Below are 21,102 nucleotides of genomic sequence, written 5' to 3'. Positions count from 1 at the left end.
ATTTTTAATAGTGATTCTTTTAAGTTCCGGCAGAAAAATATTTTCATCTGTGTTACAGAGATGCTAGGAATATTATAAATGCATTGATGAAATTAAATTCCAAAAGTGTTGCTCCAAAATAACCAAAATCACTTTAGTAAACTATCTTGTTTGTGTATCATTACTAAGAATAGAAGTGAAATAAAGAAACTTAATCTTAAATTGGTAGTAAAAGTTAATGAGCCTCTTTTCCTTTCTAAATTATACTGCCAGCATGAATTAAAACTAGTTTAATAGTCTGTGCAGAATATGTAGACACAAAGTCATAAAGTCTATTATTAAAAATCCTATAGCTCACTAAAATTAGTCATTGAGTAAGGAAACCAGGGTTTACAAATCTGGCAGTGGGCACAACAGCAAAAAAAAAAGAGCATATAATGCAATTGCTATTGTAACTCCAAAATAGTAAACTATGTATAAAAGAACCTGTACCTAATGCCAGATTATCCAACCAATCAAGAAATCTCACACCACTGGATATAATCAGCATATCATATCTTTTTAGATAGTTGTTGAAATATCATCATTTAAGTATAAAAAATTATATACTGTTTCAAACATTTTTTAAATCAAAAGATTTTTCAATAAATCTAAGAATATTGACCCCAACATTTTTCGAAGATTCCAAAAAGGTAAACCATAAATTAAATCTGTTTCTTTTACATATTCCTTGCTGTCAATATTGTAAAATATTAAAATTAACATAGAAAAAAATTTTGCAACCAACCATTCAGTTTTCAACTAATTATATCATTTTGAAACAATTTAGTTTTGGAAAAGCAAATAATAAGTACCTAAAGTGAACAATAAGAAGAAATATGTTGTGCAATAAATGACTACATGTGGATTGAGAGACATGCATTTTCTTAATTTGCATGAAAAAGTTTTTATTTAAGCATAATTAACAGTATTATATTAGTTTCATGTGTACAATATAATGATTAAATAATTCTATACAGTATTTGTTGTTCACTACAAGTATAATCACCATCTGTCACCAAAGTTAATGCCAGATTACTGACCATATTATATTCCCTTTATGTAATTTTCATCTCTGTGATTTATTTATTATGTAACTAAAAGTTTGTACCTCTTTAATCCCCTGTATCTATTTCCCCATCCCTCCACTCACCTTGGTCTGGCAACCAGTTTTCCTCTTTATTTAAGGGTGTGTGTTTCATTTATCTCTTTTTTCCTTGTGTTTTGTTTCTTATATTCCATATGAGTGAAATCTTGTGGTATTCGTCTTTCTGCTTTATTTCACTTAGCGTTATACTCTATAAGTCCATCTATGTTCTTGCAAGTGGCAAATCTCATTCTTTTTTATGGCTGAGTGTATTCCATTGTGTATATATACCACATCTCTTTTGTCCATTCATCTATTAATGGTTTCTTGGGTTGCTTTCCTACCTTGGCCTTTGTAAATAATGTTGTAATAAACATAAGGGTATTTCTATCTTTTCCAATTAGTGTTTTCATTTTTAGGGGTATATACCCAATAGTGGAATTATTGGGTCATATAGTAATTTTTAATTTTTTGAGGAATTTCTATATTGTTTTCCACAGTGCTGCACCAATCTGCGTTTCCATCAAGAGTGTTCAAGGGTTCTTTTTTTTTTTTTTTTTTTTTTTTTTTACTACCTTGCCAATACCTGTTATTTCTTTTCTTTTATGCTAGCCATTCTGACAGGTATAATGTGATGTCTCGATGTCTCATTGTGGTTTTGATTTGCATTTCCCTGATGATTAGTGATGCTGAACATCTTTTTATTTGCTGGCTGTTTGTATATCTTCTTTGGAAAATTGTCTATTTCAGTCCTCTGTCAATTCTTTAAATCAGATTATTTGTTTCATTTGGTATTTGTTTTTGTTTTGGTGTTGAGTTGTGTAAATTCTTCATATATTTTGTATATTACCCTGTTACTATATATATATAGTTTGCAAATATCTTCTCATATTCAGTAGGTTCCCTTGTCATTTTGTTGATGGTTTCCTTTGCAAAGCAAAAGCTTTTCATTTTGGTGTAATCCAAATAATTTATTCTTGCTTTTGTTTCCCTTGCCTGAGGATACCTATCTAGAAAAATGTTTCTATGGCTGATGTAAAATAAATTATGCCCCTACTTTCTTCTAAGAAAATGTATTCTAAATACAATTCCATTCTATCAATGTTGGGAGTTTGGTCCTGGGGTTAGATTAATTACATGTTAGGACTCCAAAACTAGTTTTATCACCTAAAAGTCATATAACCCAAAGGCAAACTGACTTAAATGAATGCATATTCCTAAATACTGTTAAAAATTATCTGTTTTATTTTTCTATTACACAATTCAATATGCAGCTGAAAACAAAGCATGAGTTTTCCTGATCAAAAGTTAATCTTTCAAAGTTGTAAACAAGACTTAATTCTTGAAGGGTAAAGAGTAAGGCAAGAAGAAAATAAGATAATTAATAATTTTATATACAGGTTCTTTCTTAGACATTACAAAGCCTCTATAGACTTAGTGGGCACATAAACATAATACCATCACCACTAAAATCTTTATTAAAACTGAATGGTATTCTCTGCTCCTGAAAAATGGAATACTACCAAAGTTCAATTCTATCTGCTGTACTGAACAGAGAAACCATTTGCAAGATATAATGAAGCAAGAATCTCTTTAAAAATACATGAAGGGCAAATGTGTTTTCTTTATGAGCTTCACAAATTTGATGCACGTTCTAATTTCTTTCTGTAGCTTCCAGGGTTCCATTGATCTTGTGGTGTGGGAGGACTGTTACAGTATGAATCTGTTACCAAAAGCTATATGACAGCATTAATTAAGTTGTGCTTTGGGAAAATGAAAGCAAGCAAGATGCATATTTACTTTTCTGCCAATAAATGCTTAAGTATAGCAATGTGCAGGAATTCCTGGTACATTAATCAATTTGATATTTTTCTTCTTTTGTTGGGTCTTTTATTCTTTATCTCTTTTCTTCCTCTGTTCTTTCCTTCTTTTTTTTTTTTCTTTTGCTTTAATGATGATTTCTATATTTGTAATCCAAGGGCAGCTACCAGGGACGAATATTAGGCATAGATGCATTACAATCCCTCATTTATAGAGAAATTTTAAGAAAAACACATACACTAAAATTGAGGTTCAAAAACTATTGGGGCCTATGAACAGCCTTCTTAAATAAATTGCATTTCTTAATACATGTGTTGGTGTTTTGTTTGTGTTTTGCTGGGAGAGAAGAGCTGCTCTTTATATCTAAAACTTACTATATAAGAATCATCCAGAGTCACTATTTTGAGGAACCTGATTCCTCTTCTCATGATCGTCTTCCTAAGTATCTTTCTGACATTCTTACTCTTATTCCAAAAGAGCTTTAACTTAATTTGCCAAGTTGCCTTCCAGAAAACTTTTTTAAATGATTAAGTTCACAGGTGTTTCGTTGTTGAGGTTGTTGTTGTTGTTGTTGTTTAACCCTTTCTGTGTAGGGGCGCCTGGGTGGCTCAGATGGTCAAGCATCCAGCTCTTGGCTTTGGCTCAGGTTGCAAACTCATAGTTCCTGAATTTAAGCTCTGTGTTGACAGTGAGAACCTTGCTTGGGATTCTCTCTCTCCCTTTCTCTCTCTGCTCCTCCCCTACTCCTTCTCTCTCTCTCTCTCTCTCTGTCTCTCTCTCTGTCTCTGTTTCTGTCTCTGTCTCTCTCTCTTTTTCTCAAAATAAATAAATAAATATAAATTAAAAAAATAAAATAAACTATCTGTGTAAAGGGACAAAACGTAAGGTTAAACTTCTTCCATGTGCTGACTTAGTCCTATTTCCCTCTCCAATCTTTTTTTTTTTAACGTTTGTTTAATTTTGAGAGAAAGAGAGAGACAGAGCATGAGCAAGGGAGGGGCAGAAAGAGAGGGAGATACAGCGTCTAAAACAGGGTCCAGGCTCTGAGCTGTCAGCACGAGCCTGATGTGGGGCTTAAACTCATAAGCTGTGAGATCATGACCCAACACTGAAGTTGGACTCTTAACCGACTGAGCCACCCAGGTGCCCCAACCCCTCTGCAATCTTTTGTCTGGCCCTCCCTCTACATCAAGATATGTACAGACTTATCTTTTCCTGTGATGTTCCTCATGATATGCTGTTTTATTTGCCACATTCCATCCCCTGCCCCCTTGAGGATTCTTACTCATTTTTAAGGTTTGTCACATGTGTCTCCCCTACCTACACCCTTCAGCCTCTCTCAAGTAAACTAGCCTTTTTTTGGGGGGGGGGCTATTATATTGTGTTAGTGACATCATGGACACTGCCATATTTTATTTTCAATTATGTTTATATTTATACATATATATTTATATGGTCTCCCTCTGGGGCTATGAATTCCATGAGGACAGGGAATGTGTTCAGTTCATTAATTTTCTTTTAGATATACTTGTTATAGTTGTTATTGCTCTACCAAATAATACTTGCAATAAATTATTTCCATATCTTTGTCTTTACCCCCCTTGCCTTGAACTTCTATTAGAGTGAATAACAGATATGTTCTGTCCCATTATTATAACAAGAAATATTTACTGAATGCTATTGTGTGTCAGGGCAGGCACTGCTCTTGGTGAAACTCATACAGAAGTGAATAAGACAGAACCTCCAATTTAGTGGGGTAAGTCTTCTATGCTTAAGGAGAAATTGGTTATTTAACATTAAAATAAACAGATTTTTCAGTATCAAGGTTATAAAATATTGAAATCCTGCATTTCTCAAAACTAGTGGGAATGGATTTGAAGAGAAAAAGAAATCTATATTGGCACATATGTGTCACTTAAATGGAACATGTTGTCAAAACCAAATGCATTACCTTTTCCTTATTTAATTAATTTTCTCAGAATAATGTTACATTTTATTTACTTCTTATTTGGATTATGACTTTCCAGCACAGCTATCTATTTTTCCTGGTATTTCTAATTTCCTTTGGTCTTCTTTTGTTTTTCAATTATTATTTTAGAGTAATTATAGAGTAAGAAGTAATTACATTCAACAATCACTAAATTGATCCATGGTTTAATAATCTATTTGTTAAAAGGACAATATTGGGCAGACTTGTTAGGCTTTGGTAAGTCTATAATCCAGAGATTTTCTTTAATTGCACTTGAGGCTTTTTCATAATTTATTGATTACCTGAACTATATTTGGCTTTGCTAAAGTATATCTTCGAATAATACTATTTATAAAATGAAGACTTTCTTAGTCCTTGAATTCTAAAACCATTATTTTTTTGTTCACACTTGATTGATAGTTTAGCTGGGGATGGGATTCAAATTTCAAAGCAGTTTTCAATGAGAATATTGGAAGTATTTCTGCATTTTCTTTAAATGTTTGGTTTTTCTGGGGAGAAAATAGTTGTCCTTTTCTATCATACCTCCCAAATATCAACTAAATCCTCCACATGCTCTTATCCCGAGAAAAGAAGGGATCACATTTTTCTTATAGTGAGTCTAAGGGTACTTCTATTTGAACAGGTACTCAGAAAAGACTGTTATTGGTAAGAATATGATTATGATAACATGAATGATTTTATATTAATGTTTAAGAAATAATCTAGTCACAAACCTTTCCCCCACCCCTTTTTCCTTAATTTAAAATTCCCATTTATTCAGATATCTGGTAGCCATCTGACATCTTGCTTACACATATGATCAATTCATTTAATTTGTTAGCATTTATTAATCATCTTCTGTGTGATAAGCACAACTCTAAGAGTTGGGAGCAAAGTGGCAAAAGAAAAAAATGCGAACCTCAGTGAGCTTCCTCTCCATTATCCTAGCAATACAATAAATTATCTTGAATGATATACTTCTTTGCATCTCATATTTGCCTTGCCCTTCCCATTCATATACTGAAGCCTTAATCCCTCATGTGATGGCATTTAGAAGTGGGGACCTTTGTAATGTAATCAGGTCATGAGGGTGGAGCCATCATGAATAGGATTAGTGCCTTTATAAAAAGAAACATGCATGCTTTTTATCACCAGGTGAAGATAAAGCAAGAAGCAGCCATCAACATTCCAGGAAAAGATCACCAAAATGCCACCTTGCTGGCACTCTTATCTTAGACTTCCAGCCTCCAAAACTGTAAGGAAAACATTATGTTGTTTAAATCATCCAGTCTATGGTATTATTTGTTAGAGCAGCTTGAGCTGATTAAGATAGTAGTCTTTGTCACCTATTTTTGGAACTACTAAAGTAGACCTCTTCTTGCCCTTCTAATATACACTTTCAATAATCCACAGTCCTCAGTAGACCCTGCACATCTTTCATCATACTATCCTCATCCTCACCAGCCTCTTCTATCTCTCCACCTGTAATGCATATTCATAGTTCTCCTTATTTCCGTTAATTTTCCTGGTGATCATTGTTACCAATGCCTAGCTATATCCTCACCACTCCCCATGCATCAAACTCCTGGTTAACCCTGGGTACAATTCATTTACCTATCAGTTTTCTTCATGCTCCCATGCAGCTGAGCATGGCTGGAGACAAACTCATAACTCTAGCTTTCATCTCCTACCTTCTGTAGCATTCACCAAGTTCTTTCCTCTTTGGCACTTCTGTCTATGCTCTTCCCTTTTCCTGGAATCTCCTCCTTTGTTTTCCATGTAAGTGACAGCTCTTCATTCTGTAGCTCTCCGTTCAAATATCACTTCTTACAGAGCTCCTTCCTAACTGGCATTTTAAAATAGAATGTATATTCTATTTTATATTGATATATTTTCATTTCATTGAATTATCTAACAATATCTTGTTCTTTTATTTCACAAAAAAATAGGATTAGAAAGAAAATACATTATATTAAAATGATTTTATTATGGTATTTAAAACAAATTTGATGCAGTAATATTTGTGCTTCTTCATTGCATTTAATGGCATAATCATACTTTGTATCTAGTAATTATACTTTCTCCATAGTGATGGGAGTATATCATAACCTGGGATGCCCATAGCAATTGTGACATAATACAAAAAGATCTGTGATTTCTGTCTGTGAAAAATTCTCAGGTAGTGCTGATATTATTAGCAGTTTATTGAAGGAAATGTTAAATTTCACTTAGAGATTTTGAAAATAATTTTTCTCATTTAGTTTCATAGTTCCCATGAATTTTACCATAAGTCTCGTTAGGCATCTATGGTCTCCTAGTTAAAAACACTGACTCATGAGACACCTGGGTGGCTCAGTCAGTTCAACGACTGACTCTTGATTTTGGCTCAGGTCATGATCGTAAGGTCTGTTAGAACAAGCCCCGTGTGAAGCTCTTCACTGACAGCATGGAGCCTTCTTGGATTTCTCTTTCTCTCTCTGTCTTAAAATAAATAAATAAGCATTAAAAAAAACTTGCTCATATAATTCCCTCATCTCATGGATAAGAAACCTTTTACATTCTAAGGTTTGGTACACGTAAGTTGTGCATAAAGATGAAAGCCTGTCGTCTCCCATCTCCCTCCAGTGCTGAAAGACCACAAGCATCTCTGAAGTCAGTAGTACAGGATGGATGCACACTGAAATACTGGGGGACAGCGTCACACATAGCACTGCTTTGTCAGATCCTTAAAAATCTATAGTTGCAGGTTTACATATTAAATTAAGCATCAAAGTACTTGAACCTGACCCTATCACTGTTCTACACTACTCCTCCCATTTTATGTATTTCCTTGGGCCACTGGCCATTAATGAAAAAGCCTTTAAGATCGCTAAAATACTAAATATCTTACTTTGTTTTTTGTTTACTCTCTTACTGTGTACCCTATTAGAATGCAGGCTTCATAAGAACATGGACTTCCTAGGTCTTTCATACCACTGTATTCCTTGTGGAAACAGTATTGCCTGGACATAGTAGGTGCCAAATAATAGTGTTGAATGAATGAACCAAAGTATACAATCTGTTGTACAGAAGATCTTTGTATTAAAACATTGTCTTTTTTCACAATTCAAAAACAATATAAAATGGCTTAACGAGTAAAATTTAAAATTTCTTAATTGCCAGCTAATGAAAAGGTAAAGCAAAAATCACAAACCAACGTGATGTCTGTTAATATAAAAATATAGTACTAGAATGATTATACTTTTTTAAATTTTTATTTATTTTGAGAGAGAGAGAGAAGGTATGGGGAACGGGCAGAGAGAGAAGTGGAGAGAGACTCCCAAACAGGCTCTGTGCTGGCAGTGCAGAGCCCGATATGACATTCTAACTCTCAAACCATGAGATCATGACCTGAGCTGAAATCAGAGCTGCACACTTACTCAACTGAGCCACCCAGGTTCCCTAGAATGATTATTCTTAATATAAAGGGTAACAAATGTTTATGATTTGAGGTCAAATCAAATCAAATGAAGAAACATTTCATAATTTATTGATAAGATTCAGTAACTAAGGAAGTGTATTCATTTAACTACTCGCATTTAGATGAGTATATATGATATTGGGAATACACTTAACTGGAAAAGCAAACCTACCATTTTTCAGAGTGAATTTGCCTGAGAAAAATATACCTATTTATATATCAGCAGCTAGAATTCTCTAAAGGAATCTTCCAATCTTCATGCAGGTAGGTGGAAGATGCACTTGTTTCAAATGAAAGGACACATTAGAGAAGCAGGTAGGAGGAATGAGTGAAATGGTGTAGGCAGGCACCAGAGCACAGCGATGGGAAAGAGAGGTATTTGACCTTGCTGTGGGTGGTGAGAAGGCAGTGAAAAATGTGCTTTCGGAATAAAAATGAGAGGTGCTTAGAAAAAAACGCCTGAGTTTTAAAGGATCATTCCCTGTAGGGCCAGGCAAGCCAAAGGCACAGGGAAGACAGCCCTGGCTGCTCACCCGGTTGCCTCACAGCCGGCAGGAAAATGCTTCCTGCCGCTCTCATTGAGGACAATCCGTTCTCGGACCTCTCCTGACATGATGATCACTTTATGAAATGAAAGATTTTTAAGGAAGACTAAAATCATGCTATAAAAGCCTCTAATTTCTTTATTATTTCTTTTCCCCCCCAATCTATTATTTCGTATTAAAATTCCTACTCGGGCCTGGATGACTCAGTCGGCTAAATGCCCAACTTGATTTCGGCTCAGGTCATGATCTCACAGTTTGTGGGATCAAACCCTGCCTTGGGCCCCGCACTGACAACACAGAAACTGCCCTGGATTCTCTCTCTCCCTCTCTCTCTCTGTCTCTCCCCTGCTTCTGCTCTATCTCTGTCTCAAAATAAGTAAGTGAAAAATAAATAAATAAAAATAATAAGGATCCCTCTTGATTACAATGAAAACTAGTAGAGTAGTTAAAAGAATTGACATTGAAATTAGTCTCCGCTCCACGTCTCCCATTTACCAGCTCTGCAACATTGTGCAAGTAGCAAACTTCCCTGTCTCAGGTTTTGCTGGAATAAAATGAGCCATTGCAAAAGCAGGGCTAACATGAGGCCCAGCACACAGATGATTAGTGTGGGATTGCTAATCTCCAAATTAGTACTGGGGATTATTATCATTTTGCTGCTCTTATTACTATTGTTTTTATTATTACTGTGTGTCAGATCTAAATCGTCTTGATTTTATTTGTCAGGTTTTTTTTTCAGTTGTATTCTAAAAAATGTTTGGAGAAAGAAACTCTATCACTTTTTGTTCCAATATCAAGAAACTAGTATTATACTTATGTTAATTTATTTCATAACTTGTCATTGCTTGGAGTGACTAAATATGTCTGAATTTACTAAAATTTATTAAAAAATATAGAGTTTGAGTGTGCCCTCTCATACTCTCTTTTTCTCAAAATAAGAAACATTTAAAAATGAAATGTAATGTAATATAATATAATTAATATAATATAATAGTGAATATGTGGACGTGTATAAAGACAAATTCATGGTAGAAAGTTATGGTAAAAGTGTAAAATGTTTACTGATCTTCTCAAGGCATTAAGCTGCCTGTTATTCATCTGGTAACAAGAAATTGTTTTAATGAAAGGTTTAATTTATTTAAAATAAAATTAAGAAATAAAATGAGGTTTTGAAAGTTTACAGTAGGAATATGCATACATTCATAAAATATATGTATAAGAATATTCATAACATTTATATACTACAGCCCCAAACTAGAAACAGCCCGAATATCTGTCGAGAGTAGTATAGGTAAATGAATTGTAGTTTATTTTTATAGTAAGATTATACACAGAAATGAAAATATTAAAAATTACCAATATTGAAGATAATGTGAATGAGTCTCATACAAATAACATTTAATAAATCACAAGTAAAAACATGTGATTCCATTCATAGAAAACTGAAGAACCTGTACATAACATGCATTATAAATATCTGTTTTTAGAGGTTACAATATAGGTTCCCTGATGGAACTGAGCTGAGAGGTGGGGCATTACCAGAATGTTCTGGTAAAAAATGTTGTGTTTATGGTCTGGGTGTTGCTTACACAGACATTTCACTTTGTGAAAACTCACTTACCTGCATACTTGTAATTTGTGCACTTTTCTATCTATGTAAAATATGCTTCAAAATTTTTAAAAAGGCAGTGGAAAAGCTAGAATGTTCTAGAATTCTGAATATATAACCCATTGAGTCCATATCATCTATCCTAGGACTGGTTGACATCTTAAACTAAGCTGGTATTTTCAATTGACTCCTCTCTGAAGATTATAATATTTTAATTCATAAAAATACTTCATAGGTGTGAGCCATCTGACAAGACCATTTAGTGCTCCATTAATTAATACTTTGACTAAAGATTTCAAAGAAATTGTAAATAAATGTAAACAAAATTTAAAGGACTGATACACCAAAACTATTAAAAATTATGGTAGTATATCACCAAGTAGATTCCAAAAGTTCATATATGTTTAAAATCAAATTAATTAAAGGAATCTAAGCCAGAAAGCATACACTGCAAAGCCAAAGTATTCTTTTATATTTAACATCTGCTTCATTTCAGAAAAGTTACTTTCACTCTATATTATTGAAAGTAACTGTACACATTTTGACACTCCAACTTCTTTTTGGATTGGTAAAATAATTCAGCTAGTTTCCACACAAATATAGATTAGGTGTTTACCACAACCAAGCCAAAAACATTTCTATTTCTTAAATTTTCTTAATTAGTAAGAAACTGGTTTTTCCTCCACAACATGCTACACCAAAAATTATATTCACACTATGACCCCCAAAAGAATCTATCTGATTTTGAACATTAGATGTGTTTATATTAGCAATCAAGATGTCAGAGGGTTCACCTTTGATCTAACAAATTTCTTAAAACACTTTTAGATTACACAAATTGGATGAAACAATATCACATTTAACAGAATTGATTTCATAGTCTATTTGTAGTTTCTGATAACATATAAAATTCATCTTATTTAACTGTCCATGAAGTTCCTCTGTTAATGGAACTAGTATAATGGCTATTATTCCTTATTATTCTGTATATGCACAAGGGAGCTTAGAATTAAAAGAAAGGAATTTGATCCAAATGCAAAATCAAACTTTACGAAGTAAATTGTAACCTGACTTGCTAAATGGTCTGGGTTCTGAACTCCTAATTGTTGTAGAGATGCTGAGGTTTTGCAGCAGTTTCTGGTCTCCATGTATTCAGTGGTATCACTGTGGCTCCCACAGAAGTGGCAAATATCAGCAAACGTTTTGTGGAAGTTACATGTTTATCATTCACTTTCTAGAGATATTAAAATGCAGTAGGCATTTTACTGGACATTGACTTGTGTTTACACACACTGTTGCCAAAAGAGCTTACTGTAAAATGAAGAAAGAAGTGTTACCAAACCAAAAAAAAAATATTCATAAATTAAGAAAAATTGAGAAAAATCACTATAGCAAGGATGTCAAGAGTTTTTTACTACAAGGCAGGACTGCTCAACCTCTAAGCTCCTGTATGTTTTGTCTAAAATTCAGAAGTTTAAGTCTAGCCATTTTCATTAGCTCTACCAACTGGTGGCTCCAGGTACAAATCCTGGGGTTCTAACAGAGGCCACTACTAAACTGCGTGGTACATGGCAGAGTCAATAGGAAAAGAATTCCTAATCCTACCTACACTGGAAAGAGTTAGTTGTATCTGGCCACCTCTTTTTTTTTTTTAAGATATATTTATTTTTGAAAGACAGAGAGAGAGCACAGCAGAGGAGGGGCAGAGAGGGAGATACAGAATCTGAAGCAGGCTCCAGGCTCTGAGCTGTCAGCACAGAGCCCGATCTTGGGGCTCGAACTCATGGACTGTGAGATCATGACCTGAGCTGAAGTCAGATGCTCAATCAGCTGAGTCACCCAGGGGTTCCTGGCCACCTAGTTCTGAGAGCACTTCAGTTTGCTATCACCCTGAACACTGTCTTGAGAAGGAGCAACCTTATTTTCCTCTAACTTGGAAAAATTCATCTGGTCATCTTTTAGATTTACCTGGTTGTAATAAGAACTCTGTTTTTTGCACAAGTATCCCATGACACTGCATTGGATCATGATCAAAGTTGGAGGTGCAAATTGTTTGCCTACACAATATATCTAATCTTATTTTAACTCAACAACAAAAAATAATATTTCATTGAAAAATAAAAACTCTGGGACAGATACTAAAGGACATGGAATTCTGGGACAGTAGGTGGCAAGTTAAGAACCCTTTCAAGATTTTAGGTTGGAATTCATGTAATCACTTTTCAAAGAATGAAGCTTTTCTGGTAACTTTTACATACCAAAATGTACCCCTCTAGTTCCTATCAATCTCTTTTGTAGCTATTGGAGTGAATCATTACTTTTTCATAGTTCTTCTCAATGTGGAAGTGAAAGAAAATAAAAGGCACATTAAAAAGGAAAAAAAAAGCGGCCCATAAAGAAAGATAAGCAGAGCAGTTTTTCCAGTTGCCCAACAATTGTAAGTGGGTGTAGGGTAATTGGAAGTCTAGTGAACTTCTATTGTTTTTTTGTTCATTGGCTAATAGATGCCATATTGCTTTATTCTATTAAGATTGACAGCAAATTAATTATCATTCCCTATTTGATACATAGTTCACTAGATTGCTTCTATAGGAGATAATTCAATAATTTTTTGGTTTCCATTTGGAACTGGTAGCTTTTCTATTGATTTACTACTTGGTGTCCAATTTGCAGACATATGTTGCCAAGGGAAATTCTACAATATAATACCCTGAATATATCTGCAGTACCTATGATTGATGGGACCAATATATCCAATCGCCTGTTGACATCTTACTTAATCTGAATGTGTGAATATTAAAACAAACACGTAGCAGAAATAATTGTCTTCTAATAAAGTGGCTGAACCATCCATTATTATTTTTTCCCTGTGACCTCAACAATCTTATAGTAATAAAAGCCTTTTGTTTGTGACAGTGGTAATAATTATGTTTCAGGACCCATAGAAAATTCCCCTATAGGATTTTATAATATAAATAAAAAATTGTAGTTTTATATCATATTGTTTTGGAGAAAGAATGAATGTGATTCTCAAAATAGACAATTCTTCAAAATATAGTAAGATAATTTCCACATTTTCAGACAGTCATTGCTTATTACTCTCATTTGCTCAGCCTGGAGTCCTCCATATATGTTTCCTACTGAAATATAATTTAAGCAATTAAACTAAAGCATATTTTGCATCCTTCTTTATTTTTCAAACTGATTTTCATTTCATGGCTGTCATCATGACATGACCAAATTAAACTGTGAATAATTGAACATTTTGTATTATAATAATGACAATAATGTTGGCTGATCATCACATAGTCATTTGGTTTGTTCGATGCAACCTAGTTATTAAGATGGGAAAGATAATTCACAAACTCAGTTTATTATTTTTTAGCAACCTATAAAACTAAGGGCAATAGTTTTTGTACATTATGACTTTAAATAAACAATGTTTTAGGCAATCTTCTTCTATATCTAAATTGCTGATGGTTTCTGTAGAAATTGATGGAAGAATAATGTAGAACTGATTTATAGGGAAACTCCAGGAGACCAGATGTTCATAAGAGCCTTGGGTCAAAGTTCTGATGATGCCATGAATTTACTCTACCACTTGAGGTGAGTCATTTTAAGACCATGAGTCTTAACCATAAAATCAGAGGTAGAATATTCTCTCCAAGGTACATTCCAGTTTGATATTTATCAACTGAGGTGTGAAGGAGGAATTGATGTATATCTGAAGAAACTCTTAAAGTCTTAGAGTGATTTTTTTCCTCCAAATATAATTTTTGTTTATCTGGCTAATTTCTCAATCTCCCGGTCATAGCTAAAAACCATAGTCTGTCCTCCCCTTTGCCTCCTCCATTACTTCTGAATAAGCTTGGTGGGCCTCCTGTGTTCTCCTATAGTACCCTGTACTTACTCCCATCAAGTAAATTATCAGTCTCAATTAATTTCCTGTTTATCTATGTATTGTCTTAAAGACAGGACCAAGTCTTATACACACTGTATCTCCAACATCCAGTATAATGTTCACCATTAATAAATATACAATAAATGTGTTGAAGGAATGAAACATTAAATTTTATATTTATAAAGTAGGATGGAGGAGGGCACTTGTGGGGAAGAGCACTGGGTGTTGTATGGAAACCAATTTAACAATATTTTTAAAAAGTAGTTTTCACAAGCTCCACTACTTTATTTTATTTTATTATGTTTGATTATGTTTATTTATTTTTGAGAGAGACAGTGACAGCACAAACAAAGGAGAGACAGAGATAGAGGGAGAGACAGACTCCCAGGCAGGCTCAATGCTGCCAGCTGTGGACCTCAATGCAAGGCTTGAAGTCCTGAACCTGGAGATCATGGCTTAAACCAAAACCAAGAGTTGGTCACTTAACCAACTGAACCACCGAGGCACCCACACTTTATTTATTTTTCAAGTTTATTTATTTATTTTGTGAGATGGGGGAGGCACAGAAAGAGAAGAAGACAGAATCCCAAGCAGATTCTGCACGATCAGCATAGAGGCTGATGCGGGGCTTGAACCCAAAAACCATGAGATCAAGACTGGCCAAAACCAAATGTCAGATGCTTAACTGACTGAGCCACCCAGGCTCCCCTTCATAAGTTCCACTTTAGAAGTATCAAGTACAATCCAAGTAAAGTGAATAATTTTGCACCAAATGCAAATAAACATTTTGAATAAGACCCTTATGCAGAAAATTATACTTCTCTTCAAGTTTTTGTATTGCCTTTGTGTGAAAGATAATGAATGACCAGACATTTTGTTGCACTTGAGTAGATTGAGCGAATGCTTTCTTAAGGTATTTTAAATGAACAAAGCATATTTACTATTAAAAATGACACAAAGTGATTTTTACCTAGGAGATTTTAATGCATACGTGCAACTTACATATTCAGCCTGAAGAATAAACTAAATATATTTGAAGTACATAGCAACAAAGTTACTTAATTGCTCTTGCCTTCTGATTAATAATTATGATGACTAGAGGAATACATAAAAACAGTAAGAATGCAAAATAATACTATCTGTCTTTGTAGTAATCAAAAAATTCATAAGATAGTGCCTGTAACCAATCCACAAATATATCTGCTGAAAGAAGCTGGGCTATGAACCTAAATACATATATTGTTCAATTGTATGCATGCTCACAATGTTTTAAAAAATCTTACAAAAGATGGATAAAAGATGACAAGGCACCCTTATTCTCTTTGCTCCAACTTCCTTGAAGTGCATTCTTTTATATATCAAAGGTCAAACTCACTGACTTGCTGAACACAGAACATCAAAAACAAGTTCTAAGAAAATAGGTCACAAATGTTAAATGCTTTAGGTCGTGAGGCGCACCCAAAAGGGATTTTCTAACAAGATTCAGAAAATGCAGACAAGGACTAGCACAATGCAAACAGGGTAACCTTAATCAGAAACATTCCTGAGAGAAACTGTCTTTACATCATGTAAAAACCTCACATCTAGAGTTGCAATACATTCTCCCCCCAACCCAGGACAAAATACAATAAAATAATGCTTTTTTTAGAAACTGTTTTTAAATCTATATCCACTTTCTCAGGCTCAATTTTTTTTTGAGAGACAGAGAGAAAGCGTGAGCAGGAGAGGGTCAGAGAGAGAAGGAGAAACAGAATCTGAAGCAGGCTCCAGGTTCTGAGCTAGCTTTCAGCACAGAGCCTGACTCGGGGCTCAAACCTACAAACTGTGAGATCATGACCTGAGCCGAAGTCAGACACTTAACCAACTGAGCCACCCAGGTGCCACCTCAGGCTCAAAACAACCACATAACTTGCCAAAATTTGAAAAACCTTATAGTCCTATAAAGTAGATCTAGATATTGAACTGTCCATATTATCTGAATATAGAGGAACTTGTTAACAATACTAGAAAATTCTGCAGTGTGACTTTATATAATAAGAACCTAATGCAATTTAGATTATTAAGGTGTCTTAAAAAGTAAAGGTTATCTTTCTGAGTGGAAGATGTAAGAAAAGTCTTATGGATGACCTAGCTTAAGTTATTTAAGATGATTTAAATTTACTAATTAATAAGCATATATTTTCTTAATCTTTAAGAAATGTAATATGCCAAAAGGATGTACTCATTTTTAACTCTTGACTACCCAAACACATCTCTCTAACATAGGTGAAACCTTTTAAGTATATTTGAATTACTTTTGGAACACAAACATAGGCATTAACTGCTCTCTGGCAGAAGATAATAGGACTTAGAACCAATTACTGATTCTGAAAGGAAGCACCTGAATTTACTTGCTCTATGGACTTAATCAAATTATAAGATGCTCTTCTCTAAATATCTGACAATGAAGATAAAACAAATCGACCAATATGTAGCAAAAGTCGACATTCAATTTCCTCTCTCTTTCCCTTCCATGTGCAAAAAGCTCTATGTGATTTAAGTGTCTATTAATGAAGCATTAAACCAAAGAATATTTTAACTTTTATTGTTGTAAATGTTCTTATGTGCTACAAATTCAACTCCATCTTTTCATATATGACATAATACAGACCCAGGATAGTTGGGTAACTTGGCCAAGGTCATGAGCAGTGAAGCCAGAAATAAAACTTGGTTCTCTAAACTTACAGTCCAGTGTAGTTTCTAACTGCACCTTCTTCAGATATTACACTGTCTTTATAAAATTCTTGCATGCAACTTCTTATTTAAGCAATGAGTCTACCAAACCACACTGTCTTGGAAATGTTGTTTGAATTTTTCTTTCCATTCCTTTCCTTGGTTTACTGAGTGACCAAGTTCAGTCAAAATTATTTATTACCATATCTTCTTCTCTAATGCGCAAATGAAAATGCTCACTAGGATAAGGATTTGTATTCTAGAACTGTGCATTGTATGCAACCACAACATGGTAATGTCTGAAAAAAAGTGAAAAGAGAATAAATGACCTTCAAGATTGAAATTACAAAATGTCAATGAACTAAAAAGGACACATTAAAGAAATTCTTTTAGATGAGAAAGCACAAAGTAAAATCGGAAATATTATGCAACCAACCTACAAACTTTTTTCTTAAAAACCTAAAGGCATTGACAGCACACTGACATAAGCTCTTGTTGCAGAAAATTCAGGTTTGAAATACTGCTCTAGAACTACTTATTAGAATATCGAATATCATGTAGGAGGAGAGAGAAGGCAGTCTTTTTATTTTTCATCCCACTTAGAGATAAATTAAATTCTCATCAGGCTGATTTATAGAGTCTACTAGATAAAAGTTTTCCCTAGATAAAAAAAAAAAAATCAGTCTATTAGTTATAACACAGAGAGAAAAGTCCCATGGGGTGTCCCTGTGCACAAAACTGCCTCAGTTATTTGCTTATAGAACTCCCTTCTATAAGGAGAGCATCATTTTCTTGAAATGTAGTTCTCTTGATATTTCTGTAAGAGTACAAATCTCTAACCAAGTGGAAATATTTAAGACCTAAAAAGGGGGGGGCACCTGGGTGGCTCAGTTGGTTAAGCATCTGACTTCGGCTCTGGTCATGATCTCAGGGTTCCTGGGTTTAAGCCCTGAGTCTGGCTCTTTGATGACAGCTCAGAGCCTGGAGCCTGCTCCAGATTCTGTGTCTCCCTCTCTCTCTGGCCCTCCCCCAATTGTGGTCTGTCTGTCCGTCTCTCTCTCTCTCTCTCTCTCTTTTTAATGTTTTATTTATTTTTGAGACAGAGAGAGACAGAGCATGAGCAGGGAGGGCCAGAGAGAGAGGGAGTCACGGAATCGGAAGCAGGCTCCAGGCTCTGAGCTAGCTGTCAGCACAGAGCCTGACGCGGGGCTCGAACCCACGAATGTGAGATCATGACCTGAGCTGAAGTCAGAGGCCCAACCGACTGAGCCACCCAGGCGCCCCTCTCTCCCTCTTTTAAAATTAAAATATAAGCATTAAAACGTTTTTTTAAAAGAAGATCTAAAAAGGATAATACAGAATCGATAAAAGGGAAAAATGTTTGAAGACCAGATTATATAACCGAATGCCATCCATTTCTCTATGTTTTTGGATTTGAAGCTGAATTCAAAATAGTGCACTTCTTATGGTGATTAAATGCTAATTTTGTCTGCTAGCATTGGCATGATTAGAAATTTTCTAGATGAAAATTTAGTCTTGTTGAGAAGAGGGAATAAATACAATAAATAATCCTTAAAAGACAGTGGAAATTTCAAAAATTTTGAGGTCTAATAGAATTATAAACTGAAGCTCAAATGGATAAGTTATATTTATTTTTCACATTACTTTGGACAAGTGGTTACTCTCTACACGTGAATTTGGAAATCTCTTTTTAATCCAGCATTAATGTGTTCCCATTATAATTCTTTTAGAAAGTAATGATTATGAAATGTCCCCTCTACTAATTGTCAGGCATGTTTTTTGCCTTTATCCAATTTCACTCTCAAAGCAGTCCTATGAAATTTGCATCATTATTTATATTATATAAAGGAGGAAATCAAAACAGCGATAAGTAAATTATTTGCAGAAATAACAAAGTTGGGATAACACCTAGATCAGTCATTTTGATTTTTTCTGTATATGTGATTTAAATTATAATTTAATTCATATGGACATATTAGTCTAACAAATCTTAATTTAATTATTCTTAGTATAGTTGAAAAACAAATGACCTAGTGTTTGCAACATATACAAAGTTCTTATAAATAGCCATGCAATGGTTTAGTTCTAGAAAGCTAAGGTCTGTAAAGTCCATATTTTGGCAATATATGTGCTTTCTTTTTATCCCAGCTTTATTGAGATATAATTAACATAGAACATTGTATAAGCTTGTGTTGATTTGATATATTTATGTATTATAACATGATTATCATCATAGCTTTAGCTAGCAATGCCATAATGTAACATAATTCCATTTTTGAGGTGAGGACATTTAAGATCTACTCTCTTAGCGACTTTCAAGTATATAATACAGTCCTGTTACTTATATTCATAATGTGTATACTTGATCCCCAGAACTTATTCATCCTCCAACTGGAAGTTTGTACAATTTGACCTATTTCTCCCATCCCTTATTCCCAGTAACCACCATTCTACTCTGTTTCTATGAGTTCAGCTCTTTTAGATTCCACATATAAATGACATTGTATGGTGATTTGTCTTTCTCTGTCTGATCTACATCAGACTGTTAAATGATAATGCTCTCAAAGTCTATCCATGTTGCCTTCCTTCTTATGTCTGAATAATGTTCTATTGTATACATAATAAACTGTCTTTGTCTTTATCCATTCATCCATTGATGGACTGTTAGGTTGTCTCCATATCTCGGCGACACTGCGCAGTGCTGCAATGAACATGGGAGAGCAAATATCTCTTCAAGATCTTTTTTTTTTTAATTATTTGAATATACACCCAGAAGTGAGATTGTTAGGTCATATGGTAGTTGTTTTTTTTTAAGTTTTTGAGGAAGTTTCACACTGCTTTCCATTGTGACTGCACCAATTTACATTCCCACCAGCAGTATACAAGTGTTCCGTTTTCTCCACATCTGGCCAACACTTATCTCTGGTCTTCTTAATGATAGGCAATATAACAGGTGTGGGTGATATCTCCTCATGGTTTTGATATGCTTTTCCTTGGTGATTAATGATGCTGAATACCTCTTATGTACCTGTTGGCTATTTGTGTATTTTGTTTTTGGCAAACAAAATGTCTTTTTAATTCATCTGTCCATTTTTTAAAGTTTAAATATTTATTTTTGTATATGTATGTATTTTAGTAATCTCTACATCCAATGTGGGACATGGACCCATGACCCTGAGATCAAGAGTGGCATGCTCCACTAACTGAGCCAGGCAGGTGTCCTATCTGTCCATTTTTAAATCAGATGGGTTTTTTGATTATTGAGATGGAGAGTTTTTTGTATATTTGTCATATCTATTGTTTGAAAACATTTTCTAACATTCCATAGGTTGCTTTTTCATATTGTTGATGGTTTCCTTTGCTGTGCAGAAGCTTTTTAATTTGATGTAGTGCCATTTACTGATTTATGCTTTTGTTGCTTGTGCTTTTGTTGTCCTATCCAAAACAATTGCTATTGAGACCAATGTCAAGGAGCTTTCCAAGTTTTCTTATGAGACTTTCAGGTCTTATGTTTAAGTCTCTAATCCATTTTGAGTTAATTTTTGTGAGTGGTGTAAGGAGTCCAGTTTCATTTTTATGCCTGTGGTTACCCAGAACTTTCAACACCATTTATCAAAGAGACTCTCTTTTTCCCATTGTGTATTCTTGGCTCTCTTGTGAAATATTAGTTGTGCATGTGGAGACCTCTTTCTAGGCTTTTGATTCTTTTGTTATTTCCTTTGCCTATTTGCCTGTTTTTATGTTAGTACCATATTGTTTTGTTTACCATAGATTTACAGTGTAGTTTGAAATCAGAAAGTGTGATGCTTCTAGCTTTGTTCTTTTTCAGGACTGCTTTGCTGTCCAAAGTCTTTTGTGATTTCATATGCATTTTAGAATTAAAATTTTTATTTCTGTGGTAAATCCCCATTGAGATTTTGATAGGGATTCCATTGAACCTATAAGTGATTTCAAGTAGT

The 21,102-nt window shown here is 34.2% G+C and overlaps 1 long non-coding RNA gene across 3 annotated transcripts in view; it reads left to right on the top strand.

Annotated features, from left to right (window-relative positions):
* LOC115304461 overlaps window positions 1-21,102 on the top strand; it is a 32,577-nt gene that overhangs the window by 8,642 nt on the left and 2,833 nt on the right. For 2 of the 3 annotated variants that reach the window (XR_003914445.1, XR_003914443.1), the window contains exons 2-3: window positions 4,618-4,682; window positions 6,051-6,150. This is a non-coding gene — a long non-coding RNA (uncharacterized LOC115304461). Of the gene's footprint in view, window positions 1-4,617; window positions 4,683-6,050; window positions 6,151-14,034; window positions 14,116-21,102 lie in introns of all 3 variants that reach the window. The other variant, XR_003914444.1, reaches the window with a different exon arrangement.

This window comes from Suricata suricatta, chromosome 10 (assembly GCF_006229205.1).
Source record: "Suricata suricatta isolate VVHF042 chromosome 10, meerkat_22Aug2017_6uvM2_HiC, whole genome shotgun sequence".
Classification (NCBI taxonomy): domain Eukaryota; kingdom Metazoa; phylum Chordata; class Mammalia; order Carnivora; family Herpestidae; genus Suricata; species Suricata suricatta.
The sequence above is the reverse complement of the archived record's forward strand: the minus strand, read 5'-3'. Positions and strand labels throughout refer to the sequence as shown.